The following is an 8,002-nucleotide window of genomic DNA, read 5'->3' as shown; positions in this document are numbered from 1 at the left end:
CGGAGGTTGATTTGCCACCGTGACGAATATATGTCGGCTCACATTTAAATTTTATTTCATTCACTTTAGCTAACAGGGGGAAAGGTATTGCACTGCGTTAATTGCAATGTCGCTGAGCGTGGACCTGATAGGGCTCTTCCGCTGCCCAGAGGGCGCAGCGAAACCGGCTTCCGGGCAGTACTTCCGGGTAGTAAAAAGCTGCTGGGGTGCCATAGTATGCTGTGGTGACCGAAGAAAATGAGCTCGATTCTCCCGATTGTTTTGCTACATGGTCTCCAGCTCATTCCCGACGCGTCCGATCTCGTCCGGCGATCAACCTGGCATCAGGGAAAAATCTTTGTAGCGCTAAATACGTTTACAGCGTCGACGAAAGTGCTGGGACTGTGACGGCGCTCTGCCACTCGCAGATTCACCGATCGATGGTCTTATGAAGTGAAATGTGAAGTGGAAGATTCTTCTTTATACTACTACACTTTGTGACAAGGAATTTTCAACAACAGCCGATAAAGCAAGTAGTGTAATGCACTCGGCAACGATCGCGCTAAAAGCAAGCGACTCTTTCGGATCTCCGCCTCCGCGAGACTCGCTTGCTTTTACGCGCCGGTGAGTTGTGCTTTTGCGCACCTGCGCACTTATGCGTGTATTTTGAATAAACACGAATGGTTTCCGACATCGTTAAGAAATAGATATCGCAGCGCTAGCTTGCGCTCTTTTCCATGGCTCAGTCACAAAATGAAGCGAGCGCCAGAAGTGTGAAATATGTTTTTGATTCCGAAAGTAGTCGCCGTGAAACAAAGTGGTCGGCCGAACTGAGTGCCGTTTTTTTCTTGATGCTCACACTTTATTAAATTATTGTCTTGCGTCATATATTCGTAGTTATCACCTAATAGACTGGTATAGAGGTCAGCAACATTTTCATGTGTAGGGCGGAGTTGCATGAAGTCGACACGGCGGAGGGCTGGACTGCAAATCGTGTGGGCGTGAGGGGTGGCCCTGAAGTCAATAAGAAAAAAATCAGCGAATCGCCAATAGTGTTTGAAAGTAATTTAATGAAATATAAAGGTGGGGGACAATGCAACTGGAAGTGATGAAATCTGTATTCTTGTCTCGCGGTCCAACCCCATTTCAGAATAAAACTGGCGTGCCGGCACTCATACAATGTTAGCGACGACCCTTGCACTAGAAGATAACGAATACAGTTAGCGACGATCGTATGTAAATATTTGGGCCATCAACCGTGTGTGCGGTGGCGTTAAGGCATTTAAACATACAAGTACACATCTAAGCAGGCAACGGGCTTGCGATTCGGTGGTAGATTGGCGTCCTTCAATGGCGCCCAATTTGTTTATTTGACAATTTCCTTAGTTGTATATTTGACACTATTGGCTCACCTATTAGCTAGTATACGTGTACCCGGCCGTTCCTACACCATGAGGCGTAAAAAGTTAAGCAAGAATCATTTAGTTTGCGAAAATACAATACAAATTTTCCACTCGGTTTCAAGGCGTTGCCAGGCCAGCAGTGTCTGCTGAATCGGCCGCGCTCCTCGCCTCCGCTGTCCGCTTCCGCTACCCGCTTCAGCGGGTTGCTCACGCTGGAGCAACCATTTACAGCCACCTCCGGCTCAGCAACGTTCTGTTTATGCTACTTATGAACTTTCGCTCGTCGTCCGCACGCAAGAAGAACGAACTATAATTATCGTAAGGAAGTTAGACCAGCAGATCTGGCGATACTGTCCCACACCACGAAGATCAGACAGCTGGCTCAAAAAAACGCCAATAAATCGGCTCGCTGTAGCCGATATTACTTTGTTTAGCCTCGGAAACTACTTTTAGGGCTATTTCGTTCAGTATGCAGTCATTTAAACTTGCCACAAGGTGATTAAAATAATTACAACCAACTTTCGCTCTGGCTTCTAATTGAAAACACATGGAAGCTGGCCAGGGATGCCTGCTTTTGTTCTACCCAGGCGCGTTGGACAGGAGCGCCAAACTGCAGCGCAGGAGCCCTATACTGCATGGGCGCACGCTTAAGCCTAACTAAAATTTGTAATAAAGGCGCAAATGAACCAATACAGTCTTCGTTTTCATAGAATACTGACGTTCATTCAAGAAAATACGAATATCTGTTCGCTCAAATTTGTATTTCCTTACTTGTAAACGCTGTTCACAGGTGTTCAAGGTCGCTCGTGCAATAAGAGGCCTTAACTTTCTGCGCACAGCACAAAACGAAGCGGATTACTGTAGACAAAATAAGAGCAAACTATTCCATTTTTATTTCTTCAGCGCTGGCCAAGATCAGTTGCACAAACCCAGCATCAAAATCGTGCATTGCACTGTGGTGAAGAACGAGGTCATCAAGAGTCCGAACATGGTGACTGCATTTGTCACACTTCATTTTCACGTTTGATATTGTGCTCTTTTTGTGGTGCGCGTTGCTCTCTTGTTTAAGCACGTCTTTTCGGTGCGGAAACACCTTTTCGCAGTCAGAGCACCGACGATGATTCTCATCGGTGTTATCAGCATTTGACGTGCCCGCCATGTTGCAGGAAAATAAATATGCAGTGAACGTGAAAGGTCGGAGAAGCACGCCTTTTTCCCCTAAAAAAAGGCGCTCCCCCGAAAATGACGACACATCCGCTTGTAAACAAACAGATCGCCCTGCTTAAAATTGACCAATGAGAGCTCCGCGCATTCTGGCCCAATGTGCTTGCCTTCTCGCCACTGCCGCCTCGTCGCCTAAGCCACCCTAGAGCTCCCTGTTTCCGGGCGAGCCAAAGTGGTGGCGCCATCTGGCGAGGCGCAAGCGAACCCTCATGTAGTTGCCATCCTACTGCGCAAGCTTGCTGCAGCGTCGTCGGGGTCTCAGCATGCTGTTGGCGTACCGAGTCAGTATCACAGGTTTCCACAATTGCCACAACTTGACCACGTCTAGCCTGGTATGGCTACGAAACTGGTGTTTTGTGGAACACAGCGATGACGGTTACGCTAAAACTAACAACGTTTTCTAGCCAAGAAGGTCAGGCCACACCGTTAGCTTTTACATGTGCTGAGTACTCCAGCCTATAAGATGGCCAACCGCCAACGCCACCATTTGTTCGACGATCTCCAGTGTCGTGTTTCTGCCAGAATATAAAACTGGTGGAAATGAAGCCCGCGTGGAATGTTAACACAACACCATTAGGTTGACATAGTTTTGACGCATGTCTGCTTGGTATTTCTATTTTCAACACACCTATAACGACCTCAAGACATTCTCTGCTGCTCTTTGACGCTATGAAATAAGCACTGGTTGGCTTTTTCTTGTCCCCGAGTATGTTAAACATTGTGCCATATACTGTGACATTTTCACAACGATAGACTTTTAGGGATGACGTGCCATGTTTAGCTATATGTGTGCATAAGGGCGTTACCTTTCAAATAATAAAATAATTTCTGTATGCTTGCAAAACCATTGGACACGGGGTTTGGATGTGATCTTGAGAAACCCTCGTAAAAAGGTTCTGCTGTCCCAAAATAACAGCTCATATAGTTATAATATAAGTACGTCTTATGACGGATGGCATTTAGAATAGGCGAGCTTAAGGTTATCCCTACCCATTCGATGTTTTTATATTCCGAAGCACCGCGAAAATAGTAGTAGGTGACTCCAATATTGCTGACCCCAATTTGCGTAATGGCGACGGCTTGTATACTATGAGGTGCAGAGCAGTTAAGGGGCTCGCCTTGTTGTTCTTGAAAATGGTGCTGCACTTGCGTAGTGTCCTATTCGCAATATTCTTTATTTCGACGGCTTGACGATAGAAATCTTCCGCCTCTTGTTCATACTCCGTTTCGGTGGTTATATCGTCCGCGTAGAGGCTTTCCACAACCGTTTTCGTCGTCTCAGGGTGTATGGCCGCTTTTGAGAAGTGATGACGCAAATTTGCGATGAGAATAAACTGGCTGCTTGTCGCTCCAAAAGGCGCCCTCGTTATTCTCCAGACTTCCGTCGGTGGACTTGGTTCTTCCTCCGTTGATCGATTCAGCTGTGTGGACCAACTTGCAATGCTTGTTGTCTACTTCCACTTCCGTGGTGTCATGCTCGCAAGATTCATGACTTCGACGGCTTGATGATAGAAAACCTCCACCTCTTGTTCAGACTCCGTTCCAGTCATTATATAGTCCACGTAGAGGCTTTCCGGAGACGTTTGGTCAACCTCCCTAAGAAGATGGGCAATTATGAGCGGATGATGACTGCATACGATGAGGCGATACGTCAGTACCTGCAGCAAGGATTTCCTAAACGAGTTCCTGCCGACGCTCAAGTCAAACCCGAACCACGAATGTACTACATGCCGCATCGAGCAGGGTGTACCCTATAGAATGCACATGAGAATAATCTGAAGCTCATTTCGGGAAGGCCGTGTGCTGCACCGGCCCTATCACAGTCGTCATAGCTTGCTCCCTGGACATAGCAACGCTTCCACGACATAATCACGCCACAGTAGAAACCCGGCAGTGCCTGTATACTAGCATTACATTTAACTAAAGCCTTTGATTTTGTTTCGGACACAGCGATACTCAAAGGCTTACACTCCATATGCCCAAAACTACGCACATACAATTATATCCAAAGTTTTCTCACGAACAGAACAGCTATTATACAAATCGCTGATATCACTTTTACCACCCTGCCTATCTTTTCAAAAGGCACGCCACAACGCGCCGTCCTTCCCTCTTTGCTGTTCAATCTCGCCATGTTAACCGTCCCACAACAACTGCAACAAATCCCTGATCTTAATTTTGGTTTGTACGCCGACAACATTACACTTCGGATACAGAAAGGCAGCGATGCTGAAATTGAGAGAACTGTACAAAGAGGAGTAGAAAAAGTTCTAAAACAGGCTGGTAGAGCGGGTTGCACCTGTTCGCCATCCCAGTCCCAGCTGCTCACACTCACACCAAAAACACAAAACTCACCCTCCCGAATATCCACATACTCATGCGAGGCGACCCCATACAGATGGTTCAAATAACCAAAATATTCGGCTTAACCATCTAACGTACCAGATGCAATACTCACTTCATAAGCCAGCTCAAACAACACGCCACACAAACGATAGGTTTCATTCGACGAGTTACCAATAGACACAAAGGCCTCAGGGTAGCTGAACGCCTCCGTCTCCTTCAGGCCTTTGTCCTTACCAGGCTAACCTACTCCCTTCCATATTTGAACTCATCTAAAACAGAGCTTAGCAGAGTCAACCTCATACTCAGAAAAGCCTATAAAGCAGCTCTAAACTGCCCCTCAGCACTTCAACTGCCAAATTCGAAGCCGTAGGTGTGCATAGCACCCCTGAAGAGCTCATTAAGGCCCTTCTCGTCAATCAGATAACCAGACTCTCAAAAACTACCTCTGGCGCTCACATTTTCCAGAGGCTACCAATCTCCCCTCTAGACCCCCGAAGACAACACCACACTCCCTCATGACATCCATTCTAGTCTAGCTATGATTGGCACGAATATATAGGGAAGGCAAGACGTGTTATTATCGGCTCCATCCTTGATGCCTCTTAGCAGGGTTAGTTTGGACCCCGAAGATTTAGTTACCGATGTGTTCGTGAAGGTGTCCGCTAACAACCGATACCCCAGTATTCATCGAATGTGCGTTTTTCGTCAATTTATCGGACTTTTCCCGGTTCATAGCCACGAGGAGCCGCTAAGGGTAAGCGAACCGAGGGCTCTCAAGGCCTAGCCAGCCGTTCTCCTCCCAAAACAACATTGAGGGTTCCGCCGCCGCTTCGACGTATTGTTCCCAGGTCTTCCAGATGTGCGTGCAAGTACACGGAGAAGATACTACGCCCGAGCAATTTCAGCGCTCGTCCGGATGGCTGCATATCGGTGGGCGCAAGAGCCGACCACGCTGACAAGCAACGCAGGGTGAGTCGACTTCTCGAACCGGCACTCGGAGCTCGCCGTAGAACCCCAAGTTCAACAAGAACCTCCGGACCGCAGTTATACGGGCAGCTCGCATGCCAGCCATGCCTGCCGACGAAGGTAAGACCTTCAAGCGGCCCCACGAAGGGCTAGATATTTCCAAGGCAGGCGCTGCTAGCGCTGCAACCATCATCATGGCGGCAGCGGGAATTGACAAGGGCGAACGCGCCGACGATATGGCGTGCCTCAATACCCAGCCAAACATTATGGCGCGCAAAACTCTGAGCATCGAGCGAGCAGAGAAGTATGCTCGAATTCAAGCCATCAAAATACAAGGCCCAATTTACGAAGTGAGCGCTTACGGAACGACCGCCCACAACACAGACAAGGGCGTGATCACGGGTCTAGGGCTCGCGGACAGCGAAGCTGAAAAAATGCACACATCATTACCAAGTACAAGTGCCCCTTGGCGCGGGGGCGAAGCCTATCGGGAACACGACGACAGTAATTGTAGTGCTCAATGGTGGCAAGGTTGCCAGGTATATGCGTTGGAGATCCACGCTGTACCCGTGCAGTCTCTACAGGAAGCAAATTGAAGTTTGAAAAGTATGCAGCAAGGTCGGTCACAGGTGCGACGTTTGCCCCACAGCGAATGCACGTGTTTGTGGTACATGTGGTGTTTATAATCCAAGAGAGGGCCATAACTGTGTGCCCACATGCATGCTCTGCGGCGAAGAAGACCCCACGGAAACTGCCTCTGCATAGCCAATTGCAAGGTTTCTTACGTCGTGCGGAGATGGCGATGGTAACGCCGTAACGTCGAATTACAGCAAAAGCAAGCATTAAAACCACCCATACCTCCAAGAACAGACGTAATCCCCAACTCCCCTACAACGATGTCCCTGCCCCAAGCCACCTTATGATCGCTGCCAGGCCTTACGGTCTGCCCGTGGAACTGCCACAGTTACGTCAACAAAAGAGCAGTGCTAACAACACATCACAGTGACCAAGAAACCCGACATAATCCTGCTGGAAAAAACGGCGATGGCGACCTTCACCGTCACTGGGTACGGCGCTCACGTTAGTCCGGTGGAGAGACGAGGCGTCTGCACGTTCGTCCGCAAAGAGCTCACGTTCGTCGAGCACAAATTAAAACACGGCCGCAGCAGGGTGGAATGCACATTCACGGAAATTCTTCCAAGCAAAATTCCCCGCATTTCCCCGAGGGGAAGAATGTGAAAGTGAGAATGCACGAGTTAAATTTGCGAGGTTCGGTAATGTTCGCGAAAGAGAGATCACACACACACACAAAACTACAAAGAAAGAAAGATGCATTTATTCACAGACACCTATTTGTGTTGTCGTTGTACTTGATTGCTAGAGCGGATCTCAGCTTTGAAATTTCGTGTCAGTACTCCTTTAAGCAGGTGCATTAGCCCTTCTCACGCCCTATTCTTGGCCAATCCCCCACGTGGGTATGTGCCATGTCAGCGGCCAGGCAGCGCGCGCCCATCTCCCCCCGTTGCCAAGGAAGACGAGGAGATTCCTGGCCAATCCCCCACGTGGGTATGTGCAATGTCAGCGGCCAGGCTGCGCGCGCCCATCTCCACGTGCGCGGACATCGCCGGTGGACGCAGGTTCAGGGTCGCTTAAGAAGTGCATTGCACTTAAAACAACGGAAACGCAGCCTGTTCATCGACAACATCTATAGTAGGCCTAAGCACCACACATAGAAATTCAACTCTACTACACACAGCCAGCACCCAAGCCAAAGACAACACGTTGCTTATCGGAGGGGACTCTTCAACGCCGCCCATTGAGCGTGGGGTTACCTGAAGGAAAGAGCCAAGGGACGCGACCTGTTACAGGGTTCTCTGGGCCACAACAGTGCCCTGATCACGAACCCCGCTGATCTCACCCGCATCGGCAACTCCGTACCACTAGACAGCACTACAGACCTTGCATTTGTCAAGAACGACCCCGCGGAAAAGTAACATGGCACAACCCCGCCGTCAAACTGGGCAGCGATCAATACATCCCCGAAATTACTTGACCCAACTTATTCCGGGGCAACACCATTATGC

Source organism: Haemaphysalis longicornis, unplaced genomic scaffold (assembly GCF_048455015.1).
Source record: "Haemaphysalis longicornis isolate Haplotype H1 unplaced genomic scaffold, Haemaphysalis longicornis Haplotype H1 scaffold_13, whole genome shotgun sequence".
In the NCBI taxonomy this organism is placed as follows: Eukaryota; Metazoa; Arthropoda; class Arachnida; order Ixodida; family Ixodidae; genus Haemaphysalis; species Haemaphysalis longicornis.
Note: the sequence above shows the minus strand (reverse complement) of the source record.